The 27,153-nt window shown below is 42.4% G+C and overlaps 1 protein-coding gene and 1 long non-coding RNA gene across 2 annotated transcripts in view; both read left to right on the top strand.

Annotated features, from left to right (window-relative positions):
- The first annotated feature begins 3,340 nt into the window (after nucleotides 1-3,340).
- LOC116449632 lies at nucleotides 3,341-18,206 on the top strand. Its single transcript, XR_004242474.1, has 7 exons — nucleotides 3,341-4,368; nucleotides 4,674-4,814; nucleotides 5,781-5,926; nucleotides 7,192-7,290; nucleotides 10,031-10,115; nucleotides 15,223-15,310; nucleotides 18,151-18,206. It is a non-coding gene; the product is annotated as an uncharacterized LOC116449632 (long non-coding RNA).
- A 208-nt stretch (nucleotides 18,207-18,414) lies between these two features.
- SFMBT1 (Scm like with four mbt domains 1) overlaps nucleotides 18,415-27,153 on the top strand; it is a 118,801-nt gene continuing 110,062 nt past the window's right edge. The window contains exon 1 of the mRNA XM_032120761.1: nucleotides 18,415-18,594. The gene's annotated coding sequence lies outside the window, so the exon portion shown is untranslated. The remainder of the gene's footprint in view (nucleotides 18,595-27,153) is intronic.

Genomic DNA, 27,153 nt, shown 5'->3' with positions numbered 1-27,153 from the left:
CAGGTTTTTGGGGAAGGATTTTGCTCTAAGGAAATCAGTCTACACATTTAATAGTTTGGCACTGAGAAAACCTTGAAATATTAAGAGGATTTTTTAATATAGGCTCTAGCATGGCTCGAGGCATCAGAAGTTTTAAAAAAAGTTTAATGTTTGGTTTTGTGGTCAGAAACTGAGATATAGTCAGCCCATATAGATGGAGCTCTTCCAAAATCTGTTTACAATTAGGAATACCAGCTCTTTTGCAATCTGACCTTCAGTCTTTTGGTTTAGACTTCAATATCATTTTCCTCAGGCTGAAAGGGCCACTACAGAAATCTCTTTTGCTGTCAAACACATCCTTTGCTGGACTTGGTTGCCAGCAGCAGTGACAGGAACTCTTGTTCACCCTCTGTCTCTGTACAGTAAAGCACATCCTTGTAAAAAATCTTATAAAACCTGGGATTTTCCTAACATGCCAAGTCCCCCATAACTGAGGCTATATTGGATTAAAGTAAATACCAGATCCAGACTGCAAGGCTTCTCAGGTGGCTGTTCTGGCAGCCTGACCCCAGTGCCCATCCTCCGTTGGTTTTGTGTAAGGAAAAGGCACCAGGAGTGGGTTACTGTGATTGCACTGGAATTTTCTGCTGTTTCCTGACAGTGGCCATTTCCTCTTAACAAGCTGCAGCTACAGAATGATACTGAGTACATCACATTTGAGAAATGCAAATGGGGGGTGATGCAATACTCCCCCAGTCACAAGCACAAAATTCAGGCTAATATATAGCACCCTCTTCTTAAAAATGCCTAAAGGTTTGTACCAGGGAAATTTGCCTCATTTTTTTAATTCTAACCAAGTGCTTTTTAAGTGCTAAGTGATTCCAGAACCATAATCCAAAAAAACCCCAAGCCATTAAGGGAAATTTTTAGACATTCATCCATATTTGTCAAGAAGCAACCTAAAATTTTGACAGTGGTGGCAGAGAGAAATGTTGGAAGGTGCTGTTGTGGGGTCAGGTCATTGTTTAATGAAGATATGTTTTGTAGTCAACTTCCATTAAGATGCTCTCCAGATCTGACACTTAAACCATTGCCTCTAATCACACTTACTATGATTAGAAAGCAGTTACATTCACTGCCCAGCCATACCTGAATTGGTTTTTCTTTCACTGTTTTGAAGAGGATGTGTAGGAGTTACCACTGGGTTGTGGCAAGTGCCCTTTAGGGAGCAGAGGGTGATCAGAACTCACCTAAAGTAGGTATTATAAGAAAAAGATCAGTTTGCTTATTTCCTTGAGGAAGATTTCTGAATGTTACAGAAAATTTAGTAAATGGAATATAAAGGAGTTAATAATCTGAAACTGACTCAGTGTTTATCCTGAGAAAATGCAGCTTTTCAAGGTGTGTCAAGGTGAGCAGTGGGAGTAGAATCCCCTGCTCCTTCTTTAAAATGTTTGGAGTGTTGATGTTGTTTTGTTTTATTTTATTTTATTTTGGGTTTTTTTTAAGACAGCTTGTGATGTTTGTGCTTTCACAGTGGTGGATGGTTGAACTCAGCAGCCAAGCTGAGTCTGGTCTTCAGATGCCCATACTCTTTGTCTTGTATAAAGAGTAAGGACAGCTTTAAACATTCAGTGAATGGCTGGGCTGGGATTGCTGGAGTGTAGAAAGAAAGACCCTTTCAAAAGCTTTATTTAGGTACAAGGCTCAAGGAAGGAACATCAGTCTCTAACAGAAAACTCATCATCCAAAGCCTGGGTGTGATGCTTTAACGTATCAGACCAACTTCACAATGCAGAGAACAGTCAGCCCTAGCAGTCAAAGCATCAGTACTTTACACATTCCCAGTTTTCTGCAAAGAATTGAGATGTCAAATCAAACAAATACACAATGTTCAGTCTATGAATGCTGATTTTCTTTTAAGATGCAATTACCTGCAGGTGGCTTTCAGTGCCTCCTTGTTTGCCAGCTTGAGTCCCAGCAAAAATACATGCCTTGAGCTGGATAGGTGCTTTATCTGGGCAAGGAAAGCACATCTTTTCTGCTAGGGAATTTTAGAGACATCAAGGGTAAAGTGGGCATCACCTTACTGGAACTTGGGCAAGCAGCTGAGTGCAGACTTCTGATGGGTGCTCAGGGGTCCATGGTGACTGCATGTGGTCACTGAAGGTTTTGCCTCTATATTTATAAAAGGCATAAAAATTGGGTACATATAATATAAATATATACAAGGTACTTGTTTGCAATATACAGTATATGTATAAAAGACAGCACACTGTCATTCTCCAAGGGGAAGTGATTTCCTTAAACAATGAAGAAATATTTTCGATTATTTTTAAACAAAAGAAAGGAAGTTTTCCTGAGTAATTCCAGCATGCCAAACCCAGAGCAAGTGTACACTTAGTGCTGAGGAAGGTGTATATTGAAAAGACTGAATGACTGAGTGTCAGCATCAAGGGAAAACAGTGGCTGACAGTGAGTGAGTGGGAGATTGGGCTGTCACATCAAGGGGAAAATCAATGTATGGAAACAAAAATGAAGTAACATTTTACCAGCTAGTTGGATAACTTATAATGATGTTCAGCTTTTGGACACAATGCCTTAGGCAGACTGCTGATGTGTGAGGAGCCCCAGCAAAGATCTGCCAAGTCATATGTATTTTTAGGTGTTCACACAGATTTCAGTAGGTGCAGGGAGAAAGAAAAGGTGGAAAAAAGAGATTACAGTAAAAAATGTTAGTGCTCTGACACCATGATCTCTGGGAAATTATGCCCCTTAGAGGGGAGCAGGACCCAGGAAATGTAGATGGTTCCTTGACAGGACAACCACAATTGCATCTGTACTCAGTCACTGCTCTTGTATAAAATGATTGCTGGCAAAAAGTGAGTGGCTTAAAACAAAATCTGAATTCTAGAGATTTTCATCTTCTTGTTAGTTTGCTTCCCAAGGACCCAATTATCTGGCTCACGAAAACAGATGCTTATACATTCCCCACCATCAATTGGTGTCTCTGTAGGTGCTAAGCCCCCTTCTCCTGCCATGATTTTCACCTGCTGGAAAGGTGAGTGCTTTGTGACCTCTCCAAAGGACAGCTCTGCCAGCCTGGTGCTCTTATTTGCTTTATTTAACAGCTACATGTGTACCTGCAGGAAAGTCAGCTCATGACTTATTAGCAGAACAGAGGAGTGCTTCCTCTCTGTGCCCCAGCATTGCTGCAGTCTGGTCATTCCTTTTCATTGTGGAGGACTGGGGCAGGGGCAGCCTGGGCAGCACCTTCCCTTACAGCATTTCAGTTGTATAAAATAATTTAATGCCTTAGGTTGGACTCTAAAATAGGTGTGGGTCCAGTGTGAAACAGAGGTTTGGGTTTAGGTTTGATTAATTTCCTGAATTTCTGAAGAGTTCACATAATTATGGCTGGTTGTTTCTCTTATTCTTTCAGTGTTTGGAGGGAGGTGAAAGCCCTGCAGCTCAGTGGTGCTGCTTTTGCTGCTTGGGCACCTCCCTGTGCCTTCAGGCTGGGCAGGAGCTGGCAGCCCCAGTTTCCTCCATCCATCCAAGGAGCACAGGTTGTCTGTTGGGAAGGTTCACTGCAAAATTTTTAAACCTTTAAAACAAACTGCTCTCATAAAAATTCCTAATTTAAAATACCTTTGTGCTCCATGTGGGTCATAAGTGGAAATAAAACACCGTGTGGGCTTGCTTGCCCTCATCTTCACAACATTTGGGAAGGTTTTTGTATGGGTTTTTTGGTATTTTTTTCCCTTGTGTGTTTTTTTCCAAATTTTAAAAACTGTCATTGTGTCCAAAAGCCTTATCTCTGACATGAGTTCAGGTTTGTAGGCTAACAGGTTACTGTAGTCAGTGATGCCTACACGAGTGTGATGTTAATTAAAGAAAATATTTTGAAGTTATGGTGAAATGATTCAAGCAATAATGTTACCCACCTGAGATCTTTGTGCCTCAAAGGTATCACTACAGACAGAAAGAAAAGTGTAAAGCAGCTGCTTAGGCTGATGTTTTCATACTGTTGTCCTTGGATGTTAGAAGTAAATGCATGTGAGCACTGAGCTGTATAAAATTGAGCTATATTTTATCATTTGAGTCCATATTTCACTTCCAATTAGTTTTCTCTGTGTGCTTATTTTGATTGACCTCTTCTCATTTGCATTAAAAGCTCATGAGTAATTTCCATTTCTAAGGACCTTTGCTCATGTGCCTCTTGCTGTGGTCTCATCAGGGTGAATGCACTAACCAGGCTCCAGGCAGAAGGAGTGCCTTGGTCAGGAGCTTCCAAACGAAACAGAGGAGCTGCTGATGAAATAATGAAGTTGCTCAGCAGACAATACTCATTTGCCTCAGTGCTGACTGAAGTGGAACTTGCATTTGGTATTAAAGATCACCATCCTGATGATAGGTGAAATAGGGGAGGGATAAGAAGTGTTGTTTCTCCTAATCTTGCCCTTCAAAATATCTGCATGCATAAAAATGTTCACTTTGGAAAAATGCATGTTTGAAAGCCAGAATGTACTAATGTGGTGCTTTTCAAACCAAATGACTTGGTTTGCTTTTACAAAACATTGATGAAGTGTCTCTGACATGAGGGAGAATGCAATGGTTCTAAAAGAGTCTGTTTCCTTTTTATCCTACAGAAATATTCTGGATTGATTCCCTGCTGTTGGCTCCTTGTGAAGTGGCAGTTCAGGCTGAGAGAACCTTTATTCCCGTCGTGCTGGAGCCTTTAGTCAGTGCAGGTGGGAAATGATTGTCCAAACAAGCTCCTTCAGCTACTGGGTGTCCTCCTGCACATGCCCCCAGCTCTCAGACGTGGCCAGGTCAGTGTGGCTTGTGAAACCCCTCTGCTTCCTCTGGTGTCAGGCTGCAGCTCTCTGCGGCTTCTCGTTGGTTTTATAAACAGACCCATGAAACAACAGACTTTGGTGTCACATTTAGAAAGTTTGAATCATTTCCACAAAAACACTTCAAGAGCCTGTGAAGTAAAATTGATGTGTATGTGTTCTGGACAAAACAGAAAGGGATATACTGAACAAAAAAATGGGGAGTTGGCCAGTGGGATGGCTGGGCATTGGCCAGCGGGTGGTGAGCGATTGCATTGGGCACCACTTGTTTGGTATATTCTTTTATCACTATTATTGGTATTCCTTCCTTTTCTGACCTATTAAACTAGAAAACTATTTCACCTTTTTCCCAATTCTCTCCCCATCCTGTGGTGGGGAGCAAAGGGCTCTGTGGTGTTTGGCTGCTGCCAGGTTAAACCACACCACTAATTAGTGCTGTTGGTGAAAAGGCTCCTTCTTAACAACCCTAAAAGTGGTGTGGGACAAAATGCAGAACAGAAAGTTTCTTTTGGAGAAAAGATCAAAAAGTGAATTTTTCTTATGAAACTCATTATTTTTTCTTCTGTTTTTTTCATTTTTATACGATTTCACAGGCTGCTAATACCAGCAAAGTGGGCTGTTACATGTCAAATCACGCCAGCATTCCCAATCATCTCCCATGGTGTAATCCCAATAGAGTATTTCATTTTTATTTACTTTAAACCTTGTAGGCAGATGAACATTACTTTTTGTTTTCAGCTCAGAAGAACTGTTACACATCACCAAGAAATATTTTTATTCTGTGATTAATGCTGTTATTAGAAAGCAATGCTGTTCCTGCTGTGTCATCCAGTCAGGTCAAACAAGAAACATAAACAAATAAAAAACTGTTTCAAATTACCTCAATATTAGTCTAGGGGGATTTTTTTTTACCATTTTATTTCAATGTCTTCTCCTTTACAGGGAATTTTGAAAATGAACTGGGTTTTAATTCCAACAAGCAAGACACACTTTGGACTGAAATCAAATCTGAAAAAACCCGTCAGGAAAAGCTGAAACCTCAGGCTCTGTGTGCGATCATAAAACTTTTTGCTGCAGCTTCTAATCAGGTGAGACTCCAACTAAAATTGATAGAAATTCTGCCTGTGGAGTTTTGGCCTTGAGAGTGAGCTGTGAACCAAAAAAGGGAAAAAAAAAAAAAAAAAAAAAATCAGGGAATCAATGCCAGGAAAAAAACAGGAAAATATTAATGATGGAGTACAACTCATGTCTTAAAAGAGGTAATACAATATTGAATAAAATAAAAGCTTAAATAGCATACTTTTACACAAGTAGATGTTGAAATTCTGATGTTTAAGGGCGTTAAGAAAGAGTAACACTGTGGCAACTAAGAGTCCAACCTGCAAGTATCTTTCAAGACTACTTTCAAGGACCAGTTGTTGAGTTTCTGCATTCTGGGGTCCTTTTAGAAAGAACTGCATGATCAGGTGGAAATGTTTTGGGAACTGATGCTAGCCAAGCTGTATTGCAGCACAAATTACAATCAGTGGTAATTACATGCTTAGGATATTTATCTAATATTACATCCTGCAACCTGATCTTCTCCTCTGTGCAAAAATACCCACTGTTCATTGATCAAGGAGCTCTTTGTGTCTTTTGAATGTTCTAAAGAGAGTTGTCTCTGGAACGTTTTGAAATCTATCCATCATGTAGAGATGAGCTTCATGTCCAACCACTTGTTTCAGCTACAGCTATCAAAAAAGAGTTAAAACCCCCTTACCTGCTCTGGGACAGTAATGCTCTTCTAGAGTAGTTAATTCAATCAAGTGTCAACGGACAAACGACCTCATGAATCAAAGGAACCTATGGAGAGATCAGTGTGGAAATTGCAAGAAGATTTATCAGTGATAAAAGTCTTCTTAGTGTGCAAGTCAGTGTTCCCTCTGGGAGTCTGGGAGGAGTTTAGAACGTGTGGAGTTAAACCCTCTGCTCTTCTCTTGCCCCCATGACTCACACCAAGGTTCTCTCTCTAAGATAGGGCTGCCCTAAAACACCACAAGGTGACTTGGGATAAAAGGAGTCCAGTGAACTCCAGTTTCAAAGCCACTGGAGGAAATTGGTCAATGCAGGCTTGGTCCCAAATGACTGTTTGTCTAATTTAAGCCTGAATTAAGAAAATCGTAAGTAAGGGTAAGTTATTAAAAAACAAGGAGGATAAAGCAAAAAGCAAAATATGCATCTGCAAAAGCTATTCCACTTGTGTGTATAAATCAGGAGACTGTGTGCTCTAGTTGAGAATTAGGCTGAGTTGCCTGCTATTATGCATTTAAATTAAGCAGGAGTCTAATAGTTTTTTTTTAAATCTGGCCCTAAGTGTGTTTAGGGTTTTTTTTTGTCTCAGGGAAGAGATCACCTAATCAAAATAGAGCTTTGGAAGGAAGAACAATTCAATACCGAACGCAAGTGAAGAGCTGTAAGTACTGATAAAAACTGCACTGCTCGGGAAAGATTTGTTGCTGTTGGTAAAAGCCTGAAGAGGCTCTTTGCAGCCAAGTTGCTGGTGGAGCTGGGAGCAGAGAGGAACGATTCCACAATGCTAATGGAATGAGTGGTGTCTCTGTCCTTGGGGCAGGTGCTGATGGAAGAGCTGCTTTAAGTTTACGTGCTCTCTCTGCCTTCCCTTCTGCTGCTGCAGAGCTGTGCCGAGGTTTTGTTCCAGGTAAGCCCCTGGCTGTCAGCTCAGCACTGCTCAGGCACAGGATTTCTTCCCGTTAATGCCTCACTTCCACACGAGGTTGCACACGGGTTTCTATAGAATTCCTCTCCTTTGATCTTTTGAACTGCCTTCTGAAACAGGCAGCAGAAATTTCCTAGAAAGTTTTGACCTAATTTCTTGTCCTATGAAAAGAAAGGCTGGTGTTCCAATCAGCTGCTTCGAGGCAGGGCAAGGAAAGCAACCTTTCCCCCATTGCTGGCGCAGGGAGGTCGTGCTCCAAGCACAGCACCGCGGCTCTGGGGGCTCAGCTCTCTCATCTCCCCGGGTTTCCAGCAGTGTTTCTCTACCTGCAACAGATCATTTTGGCTCTTTATCAAAACATTTTTCTCTAAACATAGGATTTCTGTGTGAGCTGGACATGACAGCGCATGGGCAAAGTATTTCTGGTACAAAGCACCCGAGCCTTTCACCTGCTATTGTTGTACCCTACAAATACCTGAAAATCAGAGGGAAATACTGCACTTGTCCTGCAGAGATCAGTTGCTAGTGGGGACTTTAAAAGTGAGTTCAGTCTAATTGCTGCATTTTTGAGCTTTACAGAATAGCTAATTTCACTTGACTATTGGGAGGTGAGGTTAGGGTTTTTAGGTCTGCAATTAGGAGACCTGAAGGTGCCTGCACTGTCTCTGGAAAGGATGAGGCTAAAAAGCGAGCCCAAAATTCCAACTGTATTCCCTTTGCCTGCCCTTGGTCCTAGCTTTTACTGTCTGTGTCTGCTGCAGCTGGAGATGCCCTGGCAGCTGGAGAGGCAGAGGATAAAGGTGAGACAGAGGTGCTGAGCCCCTGCTGTCTGCATGTTTCTGTGTGCACTTGGAGAGAAGCAGGAATCGAAAAGGAAGAGCTGGCCTGGATGCTTTGGGTGGTGACTGAAGTGCTGGGCCATGTGGGACACAAAGGGGATGCAGCAGACATGGGGTGGGAGGCAGTCCTGGGAGTCAGAACAGCTCTCCTAGAGGCCATTGGTGTTTTAGAAAGGGATGCAATGTGTCCAGGTATTCCTGGCTGGATACTGAGCAAATCAGCTCCTGAACAATCTTATGTCCTGAGCTAAACTAATCTACAGCACAACTGTATTGTCTACAGCACAGAGCACCAGCTGGTAAATCAAACCATTATTTCAACTTCCCCTTATTATTTTTCCTCTTCATTCCTGCTTTCTTTCCCAATGCAGAGCTGGGAATCTGTGGCCAGGCAAACAGAGCCTTCTACACCCCTCTGTTATGGAATTATCTCTTGGAGCCTGGATTTGTGATGCTGCTCCCTGGTCAGCATCTTCAGCCTTTCTCAGCCTCCTGTGTGGCTACACCTATTTATACCCTGTTAGCAGCTTTATATCCTTTATATGAGGAGCTCAAGGCCTGCTAATCTTGCATCATTTGTAGTCCTGTCTGAATTCTGATCTTTACAGCCGCTGCTCTAGAAATGAAAAGATTAATCAAATGCCAGCAGATTACTAGAGCTTCAAACCAGTCAGAATCTGACTGGGAAAACATGTTAATCACTTCTCACTTAACCTGAGCACATACTCCACCCTGTATTTCTCCTCTTGCTCTTGTCCCTGATGTTCTGCATAATGAGCAGCTCTGGTTGACAGATGCAGAAGAAATTAGTGCTTTTTGCCTTCTTTTTTAACAGATATGTCTGTGTTGATGCTCTAGGTACTCTTCAGACATCCTGATCGAGCCTGTATACAGACAGGCAAGATCTCCCTACAAAAATTCACATGTAGAAATACGATTGCGGAGAGTTATAGAATTATTTGTAAGGTTTAGAAAGTACTGCAGAAAAGTAGTAAATAAGTCAAGAAATAAGAATAAGCTACACTATTCAACAACTCATTTATCAGACTTCTGTAATTTGAACGTAAAGCTGTTTCAGCAAAAAGCAAAATTTGTTTCAAGTTTTTTAGTATAAATGCATTTAATTTAACAGAAGACGAATAAAAATCCTTGACCTTTATTGCTATTTTGAGCATGTGAATAATGAAAAAAAAAAAGCAGCACTTTTCAAACACTTGAGTTTTTCATCAGCACCTAGTAAATTAGTCCTGCTGGTACAGCTGCAGTTGACAGGATTGCTGCAAAACTGTCCTGGTATGGAGCTGAACTTAGAGCAAATCCTGATATGCCCTTTGGGCAGCAGAGGAGGACATAAAGAAACAGAAGTTTGGGGGGGGGGGGGGGTTTTTTCTTCAGGAACTTGTCCATGTCCCACCCTACCACAGACCAGTCCATGCATGGTACCTGACACTGATATCTGACTGTATCCCAAAGCACTCACAGTGTACAGATAGACCCTCTCTTCTGAATTGTGCCTACAGACACAATTGGCAGGAGGTAAAGGAAGAAAAGATATTAGTTTGTTTTGCTGTTGTTTCCATCAAGTTAATTACTGATGTGATCTGTGTTGGGTTTTACAATCTTCATCTGATTTTAAGTTTATAGAATGACTCCATTCCCCAGCATACCTTGTTGATTGGATCTGGAAAGAGAGAAGTTCCCTTCAAACAGCTCACAGCTCAGGTGAGTTTAATGGGCTTCATTTTCTTCTTAAGTTTTGGAGTGATTTTCTAATTTTCCTTCTTGTGGTCCTCTAAGACTATTGATATTTAACTGTTGGGGACCAGAGGAGTGTCTACCACTCTGTGGCTGCAGCTCCTGTAAAACCTGCAGGTTTATACTTGTGGTGGACTTGGGAAAATACTCATTTTGTGATGGAACTGTGTCTAACACCTCTGGATAAAATGGTACTGCCCAAAACTCTCAAAAATGCTTGGGCTGATCATTTTTATAAATGCATAATAGTGATTTCTGTGATTATGTTATCCAAGTAACTTCAAGGAGAGACATTAGAAGGTAGAACACAGAAAAGTGACAAACAAAAAACCATTTTATTATAATGAAAACAGTTTCTCATGCTGCTTCTCTCTGCTACAAGAAGGGCAGGGCTGTGCATGCATAAATCACAGCCTTACAAGTATAAAGGAAGAGTGTGAAGAAAACCTAAGATCATCCAGACTTTTTTCACATGGAAAAGAATCTGTGGGATGGGAAAAATATTCATTGACTTACAGGAAACAATAAAATGTCCCAAAGAAAATATAGGAGCCAACTGATTTTATGTGCCACCATCTGCAATCTATAAATACCCCCGTGGCAAACTCAAAAGATCTCAGTTTATTTGTGACTGGGAAATGGAGACCAAAAGCAGCCTCATATATAAATACAATGGATTTCACAGCCCCAGGATTTATTGTGTCTCCTTCAGCAATGGGGGTTACACACTGAAACAAAGCTGAGCCATAATGGGAAAACTGTCCTACTTGGGATTTATGAATTTATAAAGGATATAGGCAGTTCTGTTGTGTGATTCAGCAGTAAATCACTGCCTGTGAGTGCCAGAGCTTGCCTCAGGTGGGAAGGTGCTCGTGGAAGGACACAGCACAATTCCCAATGCAGCCACTGGGCACCAAATGGGAATAAAGGGAAGAAGGGTGAGCAGAGAACCTGCCCCAAATCCAAAGTGCTCACTGAAGCACAGCAGTAGCCAGCACTGGAAAGATAAAACTTCACAGCCAATATTTGGAGGGGTTTTTAAATTAGGAAATATATTCTGTCAGGCTTGTATTTAACTTTGTTTGCCTCACCCTTTCCTCACCTTTTGCTCACTGTCTGCCTGTGAGTAGGTTAGGACAGGTCACGGTTACATGCAGGTTTCATTTACCTGTAAATTTAAGTTTCCATTGCTTTATCCCTGCATTATATGACATAAAGTGTTTGATGATGTGCTGCAGCATCTATGAAAGGTTTCTCTTTTCATAATTGCAGCTGCTATATTCAGTTTCGTAAGGGGGATGGAGTGTGTGGTGATGGAAAGAGAGGTTTCCATCCCCAGTCTGATTGTGGCAGGAAGGTTCTGCTCTCATCCTTGCAGAGGATGTGCATGTTGAGAGACAAGTTTCTGAACAGCAGGCACAGTGCTGTCGAGGCTCAGATGGGATCAGGCTGCGTATCAGACTTCAAATGGGGCATAATCAGGCGTTCCAGACCCCTGCTCATGCTCCTGGAGGATTGGCCTGATTTTCAAAAGTACCAGGCAATCAACAGCCCCTTACTGATTTCAGTGGGAACTAGTCAGCCCTCAGTGCATCAGAAAAATTGGGCTGGTTACCTAGAAACCTGCATATGGTTTTCAAATCTTTACTCTGGGGGTGTTTTATTTTGACTATTTTTTATCGCTGGAACTAGCCTCTGTTTTCCTCTGCTACATATGCTCTTCATATGCTTTTGCTTACTCTGCAAATAGTGGCTTTTTTGGCACACTCAGCCCTGGGAGTTCTGTTGATTAATACATTTTGTCTTTTTTAGATCTGCCTTGGAGGAGTTAAGGAGTTTGGGTTTGGTAATCAAAGGGTGGTTTGCCCTCTCCTCTGTTTCTCCAAAGTTTTCCAATTAATTTTGCTGAATTGGGAGTCTTATTTTTGGTCTCAGCTGACAGAGACCCCCTGCCATTGACATGATTTATAATCACTGAAGTCCACAGGTGACTATTCCTTCTCCCCTTTTGGTACAGTAGGTCTTCTGCATGCTGTGATTCAGCCAAATGTCTGCTCTCCCCTCTCATCCCAGGGAAAATGATCAGCAGTAAGAAAGAGGAGGGGTCAGAAACAATGATCTGTGAGCAAGAGCAGAGTTTCAGCAGAGGAAAGAAATGTCTCTGCTCCGACAACACAATCCCCGAGGTGATGGGGCTGTATCCCTGTTGTCGCCTGCCTCCTTCTCCATAAGAGCAAGACAAAAGGGTGTAAATTTTGCAGCAAAGAAAATGCAAGGTGGGTATTAGGGATGCTTCTTGCCTGTTGGGGGTTGAGAGAATGCAGAGGGCTGGATAGGCAGGTTGTGGAGCTTTTGGAGGAGCAATTAAACAAGCAGGTTTTGGGACCATAGGGTGTTGAGTCATTACAGACTGAGGAAAGTTCCATCCAGGGAACTGCAGAGGCGGGAGATCCACAGAGGGCTGCAGCTCCTGTGGGTGGACATGTGGATGGTCCTGAGCAGAAAAGAGGCTGAGAAATGCAGCTCTGGAAGCAGGTCCCTAGAGGAAGGACGGCAAAAGAGGATGACCCTTCCCTTACTGATGTGACTGGAGCTGTCAATGACTGTCACAGCCAGGTGCTGGTTTCCTTCCATCTGACACTGGGAATGTCCTGCTCCTTTGAATGACGTGTGTCAAATAACACACAGGCTGGGAGCATCCAGGGATGCTTGTCCTGCCTCTGCAGCAAGGGGTCTTTGCCTAATTTCACAAGCTCTTTCCCAGGTGTTAGCGCAGAAGCAGTGTCCATCAAGGCAGTAGAGTGCCACTGAAACTGGAAAAACAGCTGGAGTTTGCAGATATTCTTTCAAACCAAAGATCCAAACAGAGCCCTTATTCCCACATTAGCTTGGTACATGTTTTTGTAATCAAAACAGTGGAACAGGCTCACAAACAGCCCTTCCTGAGGGCTTGGAGGGGTCAGAGGTTCTGTCCTTCTTCTCTCAGTCTTACAGCTCTCCACGCCTTTCATCAGAGACTGAGGCACAGTGTCTTTTTGGATAAAACTTCCTATTCCTTATTCCTTTAGCAGCTTCCTGTGCTGCCAGGCAGCAGCATGGGGCATGCCCAGGAGCAGAGCACAAAAGGAATCTCAGCCAGGTCCCCATGTCCCCAGGGCACCTCAGCTAGTTAGAAGCCTCTGTGCAAAGCACTGAGCAGAGGTTTTGTGTAGCCATCGTGACAGTAACGTTATGAAAGATGCTGCTGATGTCAGTCTGAGACAGGAAACATGTAAGAAATTAGAAACAGACTCCCTTGAAAGAAGCAAGACAACAGGATATATTACAATATCAAAATTTGCTTGACAGGTGGGATTTATATATCACACAATGAAAGAAGCTGTTTGGTGAGTGATACATTTCATATTAAAATATATAAATCATTCACTTGGAGAAGAATTGGACTCTGTGGGCAAGTAGCTTTGCTACTGCATCTGACATGCTGCCTGTTAAAACAGATATATTCATTTATGAATCTGATAATCATTACCTACTTTTTGTGTTTATTCCATGGTAAAATTCAGAATTAGATGCATCAGTCACAGCATCTGACGATACTCTGTGTCTGTTACTGGCCTGATTGTGTTATTCCAGGGTTGCAGGATAGTTAATAATCCCTAGTTAATCAGTGTATCTATTGACTAATATATATTCCCATTAAAGTAAATATAAATCATAATAAATTAGATAACATAACCATAATAAACCTGCTGTATCCAGTATGTAACACACTAAATCAAAATTAGCAATTACTAATTGAAATTATACCCCCTAGTATAGCATTATATAAATCAAAGGCATTTCTCTAAAATCCATGCATCATTCAGAAGATTAATCCTCTGGCAACTGTAAATGTTTTTCTACTACATTCATTTGGCTAAGCTGGATAATGGTAATAGCCTTGAGGTTAAGTACACAACACTGTGTTAGAGCCGATGGGGTGGTTGTTGCCAGGGTGTCCCTCTTGCCCATCTCACTGCACCTACCACTGAGCCCAGAGCGTGCTCAGGGCACTGCACCCACCTTCAGCTCACAGAGTTGAGGGGAGATTGTCTCTGCAATGTGCTGGGAAGGCTTTCACCCTGTGCACTTGGACACAAAACATTGGGGCATGAAAAGAAAGTGCTCATCTGAAAGCAACATCGGGGCTTTGGATGATCCCAAACCCACTGGGGCTTTCCTCTTCCTTACTTTGTGCTTGGAACTTGAAAGACTTGAGAGGAGTGTTTTGAATTTCACTCTCCAACATCCCAGGGAGTGGATGGGAACACCCAGAGGAACTGCTGTCCCATGAGAGGGCAGGACAGTGACTGAGTAACTCTGCATTGACCCAACAGCCTGGCATGGACAGCATCAGGCCAGAGGGAGGGGATGCTGCCGGGGTCCATGGAGGGTATCTGGAGAGAAATACCCATAATTAATGATTTTGGAGTGCATTTCTGTAGGGATCACCCCTGCTCTGTCAGCAAGGGTCTGGAGAAGCTCGGCTTTGCAGCCCATGCAGTGGGGGGGAAATGCTGATTGCTCTGGGGTGAGGAGAAACAGGTGAGGCAGCCTGAGCTCCCTTCTCTTGCAGCAGCCTCACGAAATGTCCTCATCACGCCCAGAAACCCAAGTGGAGGTTACACAAACCTCTCCTGCTTGCTTTGCATTTTCAAAGCCGAGGACTGGGCACCAGTCCAAACCCATAATCTGTGTGAGGGCATGTCACAACAAATAGGAAAGGGATAATTAGAATTTTATGAAGTGGCTCTCTATAATGCTACCTACTGTTTACTTACCAACAATTTTAAATTTAGCAACTGATGCATTTTTAAGACCAATTAAAAGAAACCCTCTAAGAAGCTCATATTTGCTCGTAGTTATGTGGGTTTTTTAAAACAACCCCATTTCCCCAGTGGAACCAATGTGTGTGCACGTGTGTGTGTGTGTCTGCTCATAAAATGGTACTGAAATGTATGAGAGCATAGGAATGTGGCTTAGCAGATAATAACTCTTGATTTCATTGTTTCAAGTGTTGTGTTTTTTCTAAAAGTCAAGGAAAGTCCAGTTCACTGAAGAGAACAGAAGAGAATGAACCATTCCTGGGCTTTCAGCAGTTTGGGAGAAGATTCATGTAACTGGTAAATCTAAAAGCAACCCAAGATGGAATGATTTCTTCATTGTCGTTGATCACAGCTGTGTAACTAAGCTAAAGTGGTTTTCTTTTACCCCAGGCAGGGCTCTATTTCAGTGGTATCTCACACCTCTACATTGTGTCCAGATACAGTAATTTGACATATTGTTTGGGAAAAAAAAGGTGCTTTGGCAAGACACTGCATTTTATGTTATTGATTTGTTGTAGCTAATAGAGCTGCATGGATATTCTTATCCATGGGCAAATCTGAGAGTATTAATCTACCCACACAAAGGTTTGTTTTAAAAGCCAACGCAGAGAATGTAGCTCAGCTCTTGACCAATATTTGATATCTGATCACCACTGAGGCTCCCAGTGCACAAACAGAACCACAATGCAGGGGCAGGGCAGCCTCTGCTGTGTCCTGCCAGGAAATCACCCCCCTCTTCCAGCCTTAACACAGCTGGACCTGGGCACTGCTCTCTCCTTCTTACAGCACTTGGAGGGCCATGGTTTGAGGAGGAAGACAGGGAAATCCTGTGTCAGACAGAAGGGCTGTGAATCATGGGGTAAATTATCCTTGAGCATAACCTGACAGGGATATGGGAAAACTCAACCTCACTCCCTGTCTGACTTAGCTTCAGGTATTTAAATCCAGTTCTCCCACCCATGAGAGCACTGCCCTGGAAAATGTTTGCCCTGCTCTCAGCAAGAATTTCTTTGTGCTTCCTCCCTGCTATGGCAGCATTGTGCTGCCCAGCTCTGGATCTCTGTGTGCGCATCTCTGGCATGCCAGAGTCAAGGCTGGGTGGTTTAAGGAGTTGACTTGTGCTTATAAAGGTAACCCCATTAGACATCATCAAGGTCCAATCTGTTCATGTAAAAAGCCTCACGTTTAAACACTGAGCTACATCCAAAATCTGAAAGTGTTGCTCCATGGTGCTCATGATTAATATGTGTAATAAGTTTTCATGATGTGGACAGGGTGAATGGTGAAATGGATTCAGGTCTTTTTATTTTCTTTTTAGCTTGTTATTATCTAGAGAAAAAAACACTAATTACTAGAAGCTAATAGCTAGTGTGTTACTTATCCTCTTAATTAGAACCCTAATTATTAAGTGTGGTGATAACCACTAGTCAGAACATATTTGCTTTTTAAGACTTTGTTTATCTGTCTTCCCATTCCCTCTTTTTAATGACACTGATACCAGCAGAGTTGCTGGAAAGGGAATACCAATAATTTCCCAGTGGGAAATGAGTCATTTTGAGTCTCCTGAACACTGTTATGATTTTCATTCTGTTGTAAGATGCTTTTCACCTTTGAACTGCTGGCTTGTGTTAGATTCTGATATTAAAGTGCCAACATTCGAACCTGTGAGAATGAACTCAGACCAGCAGAAAAGGTCACCTCAGCAGCACAGGAGCTCACTCAGCTTCTGCCATGTGGGAGGCTGGAATGCTCCTGAACAACACGGTCTTCAGCTGCCCATCCCAAAATCCTGAGGGGTTCAGTGAAGGATTGCTCATCATGCCTACCTAAAGTTATCATGTCCGGTTAGGATGTAGCTCCACTGACAATCTCCTGCTCTTCATCCTTTGGAGTGGGAGGCTGGGATTTCTGGGTGCTGCCGTCCCCTGTGTCTGCTCTGAGCCCAGCACCCACTGCCACAGGAGGTGTCTGTTCCAAGTTCATCCTTGCTCAAGGGAAATGCCAAGCAACTACATGTGAAGTGTTAATAAAATAGCTGTTTAAGTAGAGAATTAAGTGTAAATACCTGCCAAAAATCCTGTATTGAGGTGATTGGTATAGATGGGCCACTGCCAGAAGTTGTAATATTACAGCATTTTTATGGAGTCTTATTAACTTTTGCCAGGGAGTGGCACATTGGAAGTGACTGAAGTCAGTGATTTAAGATGTGTGGCAGAGGGGAAGAAAGATTTCTTGATTACAGAGAGCAGTGTACGGCTGGGCATGAGCTGGATGTGCTGCAGCACACCAGAAGAAGTACTCTGTTAGCTGTAAAATCTAATGGAAGGAGCAAGACGCCCCTGCTCCTGCCCTTGATTCTTGGCAGTTTGGATTACAAAGTGCTTAAAGGATGTGGCTCAGAAGAGATGTGTTAACTGTATGTACAGTCGGTGTTTCTGTGGCCTCATTAGCATTCACAATGCTGCACACTGATTTGACATTGTTTCTGCCCCGAGGAGCTTGAAATCTAAAGGCAAAACCCTGTGACCATCTGAAATCTGAACATTTCTAGGAAAGCTCTGAAGAAAGGATTCATGAGACTGTGAACAAATATGTTTTAGTTGCCATGTCAGAAGCAGGGAGCAGGCGGGGAACAAACAACTGGAGCGGAGGAGAAAAATAGTGAGAGAGTCCTAATTGTTGTCAGCTTGATTCCAGCCTTGTTCACCCCGACAGACTCTTTGTCTGTCTTACATCAGGCTTTGCTGATTTACACTAATGTAAGCAAGAACATCCTCCATGCTTTTATCCAACACAGCTGCTGCTGGAGTGGTTTTAACCCCCTGGTCCTTCTGCCTTGTTCAGTCTTTACAGGTGCATGGGGAGGAGCAAGCAGCAGCACAGCCAGGCAAGGTGGGCAGGCAGCTGGTGGTGCTTCTCCATGCAGGGACACACTTGGAAGAGCTGCAGGGGTTGATCTGTACTCCTGCACAGCACCTGAAGCTGGCCCCAGTTTTTCTGAAAAGTGATGACCTTCCATGTAGGCATCTTTTCCTTTGGGGTGTTCTGAGCTACCGAGAGCACTTGGTCTGGGTAAAGTGCGGGTTGTCCATCACATGACCAAAAAACCTTTTCTCTTGTTCCCTTCTGATTTTCAGATGTAAGCTCCGTTACTGGCAGTAGAAAATTTTGGTTTCCTTGAAAGACACTCAGCCCAAGGTGGGTGGGGGTTTCTTTGTGGAAATAAATATGATCAGCCCTTTCTGATTCCAATTCTTGGCAATGCTGCAAGAGACAACAGGCTTCAAAAGCAGCTCCCTTTTCTGTGCTGGTTTATAAATGTCTCTGTAGCTATACTAATAGCATAACATGTTCTCTTGTTCTCTTTTTTTTCTTTTTTTTTTTTTTTCCAGCTCTCTTCTGCTGGAGAGGTGCTGCAGCAAGAGATGGAGAGGAAAGAAAACTCTTTGTCTTGAGGATTTGGCACATGCTGTCAAGATGCCACCACTTAGATGGGACCCAGCTCCCTGAGCACCAGTCCCTTGAGGCTCACCAACACTCAGCAGAGTGTTTTGTAAGGTCACAACATGTCCCACTGCCAGGTAAATTCCATTTGTCCATCTTGCCTGGGAGGCTGGGCTGTGCTGGTGTCTCCCACACCTCTCTATTATGAAGTCTTACAGGCTTCTCCAGTCCTGCCTGCAGCAGTTAAGCTTTGGCTTTCAAGTGTGGTTTTTTGCATCCATGCAAGTGTTTCCGTGCAGTGATCAGAGGAGCTTTCAGCACGATTTATTTATTATCATTCTCTAATATAACACTTTCTTAAAATATTTATGTACATTGCTAGGAAAATGTGTGATCACTTAAAATTGAAAGCTGCCTGTTGCTGTTGGAGCATTTTAAAGAAGTTAATGACTACTGGGGTGGGGACTAATAGCACAGTGCTTTCTAATTTTGTGTTCGTTTTATGCTTTTTAGCACAAAAAATGGTACCCAACTGTAATATGTTTGCTCACACAGAATTACATGTGCTGAAGGTGCCACCTGATGTTTCCTGATGTTGCCACACTTAAGGCCTCTGTGTGACATTTGTCTCTGAAGATTTCTGGTCACTGTACTAATGGTACCATTCATAGAATATAAGGGATAGAGAGTCCTTCCAGGTGTGATCTGCTCAGAGATGCCTCAAATTTCATAATTATTCATGATAATGGCCCACGGACAGGAGACACATTTTCTCTGTGGAAATGACAGGAAAGTAATTTCTGAAACTCTGTGGGTCTGTGCATTCAGCATTCCCTGGGAAGGAGCCTGTATTGGCACAATTCCCTTGCACAGGGTTCTTGTCCTTACTGGCCACTGGCAGAACTGAGTTCACAGGTATCTGTATGTTGCACTGGGTTTCTTTCCCTCTGAGCTGGAGAAGTGCAAGGAAATAAAATCATTAAATTGTTCCAGCAGCAGGAGTCCAGTGAATGGGTAATTGTCACACAATGTAAAGGTGTTTGAAAGAGTGGAGGGAAAAATAATCTAAATGTTCTCCTTTTTCTGGGAAGATGTATTATTATTTATGAATAATTTTTGCTGTTGAAGGGAAGTGGAAGATACAATCAGAGACACCATAAAAATGAAATGTATAAAGTGTTATTTACATTATATTGGAGAAGAAGGAACCACTGGTAGGGGGAATACTGGTTTATTTAAATACAAAATCAGGTTATTCAGAATTGTATTCTTAGATTAACTGCTGTACAAAATGTAGTCCATAATTCTTCCTGCAGTAGAAATATGAACCCTGGTGAGCGCTGCTAAGGCTCTGTAAGTTTTGTTTGTATCTCCAGACCATGCTGGTGTCTGGGGTTGGGGCTATATTCTGCTGCAGCAGGAGCTGAGCAAACCCAGAGCTGAGTGAGAGGCAGTTTTCTGAAAAGTTTCCTGTCCCTACAAAGAGTGAGAGAACCAGTGAGACCACAGCACCCAGCACTGGAACCAGCACTGCTGGTGTGGAGCATCCACAGCCCAACCGCCTGGGGCAGGAGCTGTCACTGTCCTTCTTCCTATTCTTAAAGAATAGACCAATTTTTAATGAGGTTTGCTACTAATTTTCGACATTCAAAGGTTCATCACTACATCAAGACATGAAATTATCCCTACAGATCCTCTTTGGCTGTCAAGTCTATGGAACCAGGGTTATATTTGGGATGCTTCCTGCTCTCTTTATCCATCCATTGCTTGTTACAGTGCTAGAAGCAAGATCTGGAGAGATCTTGGAAGACAAAGATAGGACAGAAAGGAGAAAAATAACACATTTCTTAGTTCCCAAGATGCATTTGGAGACTGGTGTTGCTGGACTTTGTAGGTAGATGTCGCACCTGATTTGTAGGATGGGTGATCTGTAAAGAAAGTTTTTTGCATTTTCTGTTTCAGTCTGTCAGTAGTGGAGCATGAACAGGCATGAAATTTCATAATCTCAGATATTTGCACTTCTGTATTTTACCATAAAATTGACTGCTTTCTCAGATTGGAGCGATTGGACTGTGCTGAACAGATTAGGGTCTGTTAGCACAGGGCAATCCTGCTCATCCATTAAACAGATGAGCACTCAAAAGGGGATTGTAGTGTTGGAAATTCTACCCAGAAGGTGATAACTATGGCCATGAAGAACATTTTCTCATCTCTTCCTACTGACAGAAAACCAGCCCAAGTAATGTAGGTTTATAGCATATCAGATCCCTGCCAAGGGAAAAGCATTGCTTAAAATCAGCTCAAACCTGCTCTTTCCACTGGGAAAGGGAGTTCCTACAGAACTACAGACTGTGGTGGGTGCTTTCTGCTTTGCATGAGAAATGACAGTTCCTGAGAAAAGGAAAAAGCCTTGCATTGAAAGTTTGGGGTTTGATAAAGATTCCAAAGTTTTGGTGAGAGCTGGAGGAAGTTTTATGTTCTGACCCAGCAGCACAGAAGTGCAAGGAGCAAAAAAGGACTGTGCAGAGTGAGATACTGCTTTAGAAATGTCCAAAACATTTCTTTCCCTTGACAATCTGCTCCACTTGCTGTCATGATCAGCTGCTTCCTCAATCCCTGCTTTGATGTGTTCAGGGGGAAATTCTAACCAGTGCTCTGGTTTGCCTGCAACCCTCTGTGTGTGTGTGTAACCATGCTTGGGAAAAGAATAAAGGAAAAGCACTTTTGCTTTCTTTTCAAAGAGGAGTTCTTCCTTCTGAATACTGAAATAAAGCTGATGGATGAAACACAATTCCAGGTCACCACCTCCTGAGCCATAGGCTGGTGGTTCTTGGTGCTCGGACCCTCTGGATGCCCAATTTCTACATCTGCATGTGAGGCTGAACACCACAGTCTGCAAATATCTTAAAGAAAGGTCTGGAAAGATGAGGAAGCCTGGATTTTATTGACACAAGGCACAAGATTCTGAATGGCCCATGCATAAAGCTGCCTATAATGAAATGTCTGCACAAAGCAAATACAACAGTGCAACTCCTTTTTACCATTACGACACCCCACACAAAGCACAGACTTTGTGAATAATTGGCACAGTGATATATCCTCAAATTTATGGTATTGCACCAAGTTTTTCACTGTGAGAGTAAACACAGGGGATGTGTTATCTGTCAGGGGTAAGAGGGGACAGGCAGGCTCAGAAGCTGGAGATCTGGAACAGTCCCTCGTGAGCAATGTCCACAATCCAGGGAGAAAATGAAACACTGCCAAGTGTTTAAAAATCATTCATTTTATTCCAGTATTACTCAGTGCCTGTAGCTCGGTGAAATATTGTTTGGAAAGCTGATTGTTCAAATGGGTGTGGATATAAAACCGAAGAAAATGCTGCCCTTGGAGGCAAGGCCATAGTCCTTAGTTACAGTTAGAAGCAAATAAATAGTAACTATTACTCTGCAGCCTTTTGAGAGCTTTTTGTGCTCTTAAATCCATGAATGACTGTGTGGGGGAATAAAGAACTAAAAGCTAACCTGCTTAAGATAAAAACAAGTTCTAGGAGTTTTCTCTGCTAATTTTGGCTCAAGACTCCTGCTGAGCCTAAAGTAAACACTGTGAAATTGGAAGAAACCAAATAGGCTGTTTAGGGGGTTTTATTACACTCATTATTTTTATTTTTCCTTTTGTCTTTTTTTGATTTTCCTGGCAGCACCTGCTAGTCCCTGCCTATATGGCCTATGGGATTTCTCCTCCTTTCTTTAAGCTCATTCTTTCCAGAGTTAAAAGGTTCTGGTTACTTCAGGGACAGAAGTCAGACCGTGCCATGTATTGTTCGCAGAGTGCATCCAGAACTCCTCAGGTTCCAAAGTTACAGGACACTCAGTAAAGTTCCTTAGAGGAGGTTTGATGATGGCAGGATGCACAGGAATTATAGGAGAAAAGTTCTGGGTGATTTGTATGGTTTGAAAAATGGTGTTGGCTTACAACCTCTGGACTTAGTCTTGAAAAACATCCTTTAAAAATCAAGACAGAATTTGGGGATTTCAATTTAAATCAACCTGAGAAACCATAACTTGAGTCATCAGTACTGAAACATGAGTCACTTGTTTGCCAAAACAGGCAAAAATGTCTGTTCTTTGTTAGAACACTGATTAACCAACATCAGCTTTGAAAAACTGGCAGGTCTCATCAATACTTCCAGATAGCACAAGTGGAGATCAATACTTACACTGAGATCTGAAAGGGGGAAGGTGAGGCTGCTCCTCATTTTCCCCACGGACCATTGCTTTACCTGCTCTCGAGTATAATCCTTTTCAGCACAACCAAACTTTTCAAGTTTTCATTTTTAACATTCAATCCACTTTGAAATTCTTCGAGATGGACTTCAAATTGAATTTGGTTTTGGTATTCTGAGAGCAGCACAAGGAGTTCGTATAATAATACTACATAAAATGATTGCCAACTTTTTACTTTGGAGGCTTTTACAAAAATTCCAAATCACTACTTATAAGTGCAAATATTTACATATACAGACAAAAATCTGGCTATAATTTTTATTTTGCGGACCACATTTCAGAGCCAAGACATGAAAGAAGTGGATTCCTGGGCTACAGAGTCAGGTTGGTTTATTTCTTGCTAATAAATTTCTAACAGTGTACATGTTTACTGAGATTTTCAAAATTAGCCTTTTCTGGGAAGGTTTGGAACATCAGTTGTCGGGGTGTACTTTAGAAATACAGTTCTGTATTCTATTTACCCTCAGTCCAAGCAGATGCTCTGGGTGGCATCTCTGCCCATGGCAGAGGGATTGGAACTAGATGGTCTTTAAGGTCCCTTCCAACCCAAATCATTCTGTGATTCTATTTTGAGCTCACAAAATGGCAAATTCTTAATCTTTGTGAATTTTTGAGGGTCACATAGTTAATTTGTCACTAATTCTATCCAGTTAAGTACAAACTTACCTGCAGAATGGAATTATAGGGAGGTTCCTTTGTCTTTAATTTTTGGCAACAATGGTGTGTGTGTGTGATAGCTCAGATTGGAGAGTGAGTATCTGAGTTTGCTTATCAGATAGCTGAGTAAGCAAACCTGTCTGTCCTCTTCCTTTTTATAAAATTTCCACCCATCTGACCACTTTTATCTTGGAGAGAATGGGAAGAAAAAGCAACTTTCCCCACTGAGCTTTAAAGACTGCTGGTGAAATAAACAGTCCTACTCAGCAGAAAGTTATCCTCAGTGAGTGGGTACATTGGAAAGGTTATGAACTAAAAGAAAAAAGCAAAGGCCTAAATTGGATTGCTGGCAGCAGCTCCTCATGTTTCACTTAAGCCACTTTAGTTAAAATGACTTTCCTTTTTGTTTGCCAGGAAAAACAAGATGCTTTGTTTAAGTTCATTACCTCTAATATTTTATGAGTAGGTGAGTACTGAGCTATGCTCTGTTTTCCATGACCTGGACTCTGAGATGAGAGCCTTGCTGTCTGGGAAGTTGCCATTCTGTGCATTCTACTGGGATGCAGAGCATCCACCATTGTGCACAGACTCTCTCTGAGTTTCCATTTGTACCCTCTCTGTGCTTGGGTTTGCAGCCTCAGCAGCTGTGCTGCTTAAATAGGGGGGAAGTGCTTTTTTCTCCCACTTAGTTTTATTCTTTGCTTCTCAATGTTGGGCACAACTGAGATGTTTCTCTCTTGGGTCAGGAATAAGATCAGATTTAAAGCACAAACGTGGTCTGTGCTCACCATCCCAGGTTCCCTGGTGCCTGTAGAGGTGTAGGAGATGATTTTGCTGGGAAACACCTTTCCTGCTGGCTACAATGGACAAAATTCCCAGTGTTCTCACCTTCCTGGACTGATGTGTCCACAGCACACAAATATTCTGCATCAGGCTCTGGCCCATTTGTCCTCTGCCTGAGGCTGGCTGGCTGCTCGCTGCCATGTAGGATACCAGATTCTTTGGGATGCTCTTTCACAAGAATTTACCACACACGAGAACAAGGACCTTTCCCTGTAGGCAGGTCGAACTCAGATGTTACTAAAGATCTGGGACTTGTCCCAAATTGTCACTAAATCATGGCTCTTCTGAGGAATAAAAGCATTTTTTAACTCTGCTCCTGGTTCCCTTGGCCGCATCTGGTTTAGTCTGGGTGCAGCCACACTGGAGGTGTTGCTGTGGGTCCCTGCAGGGCTGTTCCTGGAGAAACAGTGCCAGAGGCACCTCACTGATGCCAAGGAATCTTCAGTACACAAAGGGGGTCCTGCTATTATGCATTAATCTCATTTCAGAGCAAAATAATTGAGAAGACAGAGTATCACAAGGAATGATGGAGGGTTAAAGAGCAACCTCTGTAAAAAGGGTATGAATAACTTGAGGAAGGCACATCAAAGTGCTCTCTTGGGCTAAGAAGCAGTCCAGCCTCATCCAGAGACTGTAAATAATATTGCCCCCAGGGTTCTGCTGCTCAAGCAACAGTACAATAAAATTCTTTCTGCAGACCATGGGCTCGATTTGGATGCTGGTGTTACTGCAATTTCCAGAAAGTTTAAGTACTGCAAAGACAGTGGAAACTCAGCAGTTTGGCTTCTTCCTGGCGCCTGCCCCGAGCCCCCCACAAACACAGAAATTGCAGCTACAGAGGACTGGGACTGTGGGCCAGAACAGCCCCAAGCCCTCCCCAGTTTACATAGGGGCCAGTTTCTTTATTTGAAAACCAGAACGAAACAAAACCTCACAAAACAAAACAAGTAAAGCTGCTGCTTTAAGGGCTCTTTCTTCAGTTTTAGCATCCTCTAAACGACTCAAATGGACTTTGTAGGCAGACACGAGGCACACTGTGGGTGAGGATTAAGCAAGCCCAGTTTAATCCTACAAGGAGTAATCAAATGTGAAAACACCCTATCCTTTCCCCTTGGGGGACGTTCAGTGAGTGGCCGTGTTCAGAGCAAGCTTTGTTGTTGGCTGGAGCCACCTCCTTGCTGGTTTCCTAATATTGCAAGAGTTGATGCAACCCTGCCTATTAACTTTCTATTTTATGTTCTGTATATTTTTATTATGAAAGAGGGTAGGGAAACCAGTGTGCTTGGCTGATCAGGTTTATTTATATCCAGCCCTGGTGTTGCCATTATGACTGGAACACACACAGTAAGAACTGGGATCTTTTGCCTTTTTTTGAGAGAAATACCAGGTATTCAAGGCAAGTTGTTAGGGGACATGGTGAGCAAGTTTTATTTTAGAAATGTCATTCCGTGCTACCTGGAAATTGAAAACATCCATTCCAGGTGTCTTTGAGCATTTGGAAATGATGGTCACCTGAAAGCTTTGACCCAAGTTTCACACAGAAGGCAAAATGAGTAACAGTAACTAAGTGAAAAGGAAAAATTAATTGTCTTTTTCTCCCTGGAGAAGAGATCCATTCTGCTGGAGCTGGATAATACTTGGAAGCTACAGAGCTCCTTTTCATTAGAGAAATGAAAGGCTCATCATCCTTAGAGCTCTTAATTAGGCACCTTTTGCCATTCACAAAATTCTGTGTCTCCGCTGTCAAGTCCTATTTGTTTTAAAAATTGATTCATTCTCTTCAGTTCTTTTGTTGGGCAGCAGAAATGAATAGACCAAATGAGTCCAAACACTTTGTAAATTGTAAGAGGTTTAATATAATCAGTGTGGCCACGCCAAGCTCAGAGAACAAGTGTACAGCAGTGCTTTGGTGCCAAACGCTCACAGAGCAATAACAAAAACCACGTTCAAAGTGGAGAGGGCTACAGAGGAGAGGGAAAAAAGTACATATGGAGTATTAGCTCCCTGCAGACCTATATGGTACTCTTTCATTTATGGTGGCTATTAATCCACAGGAATGACATATCAGTTAGGTGGCGGGGATCAAAATGAAAGTGCTTGGTTTTAAAAATACTCAGGCTGAATGTTTTTAGTGTAGGTTTTCTGATGAAAAAGGTTTAAACCTTTCATTTAAAGGAGGAGGAACTTCTTTTTCAGCACCACCTGAAAAATAATGTCTTTTGGGTGTTGAATATAAACTGAGATCAACTGTGTTTGTGAGCCTTCCTTTGAAGCGTTTCCCCATATGATAATATTCAGTGTCTGTTTACCAGGCTTTGATTTCATGCAGGAAACAACTGCTTTTGTACAAACATGTAAATGTATATATGAATGCGAGTGTTTGCATATAAATGTTTCCTCTTCATTGTTTTCTTGTTTTAAAAATCTCAACCAACCTTGAAACAGGAACAAAACAATAACCATCGCTAGTGGGACCTGACTGACTGGAGCTCATCAGTGAACCCAAGCAAAGCTGATGCAAGTTGCACCCTGCAGGAGGCTGAGCCTTCCAAGTGTGTGCTTGCTGCTTTCCAGGCTGAGAAGGTTCTCCAGTTACTGCATTTTCAGGTTTGCATGATCTGTTCAAGAGGTAGCACTAAATACACAGAAAGTTTTTCTGCAGAATTTTGTGTGAACATTCTAGGTTTTTTCCAAAACCCATCTTCTAGGTTTAAAGCTACTTTAAAATTGTTTTTTTCATGGTTAGAGGGGCAAATGGCCCATTATTAATCAGTGTGCTGCATTTTGGAAGGTGCAGACAGGGAAAGGTAAGTATTTAACTTGTGTAGAAGCTGTACATTCTGAGGAGAAAGAGTTTTAGATAAAGGCCAGCATGATTAGAGGGAAAGGGTAGATATAACTGATTGAAAGTCT

Source organism: Corvus moneduloides, chromosome 11 (assembly GCF_009650955.1).
Source record: "Corvus moneduloides isolate bCorMon1 chromosome 11, bCorMon1.pri, whole genome shotgun sequence".
NCBI lineage: Eukaryota > Metazoa > Chordata > Aves > Passeriformes > Corvidae > Corvus > Corvus moneduloides.
Note: the sequence above shows the minus strand (reverse complement) of the source record. Positions and strands in the feature narration are given on the sequence as shown.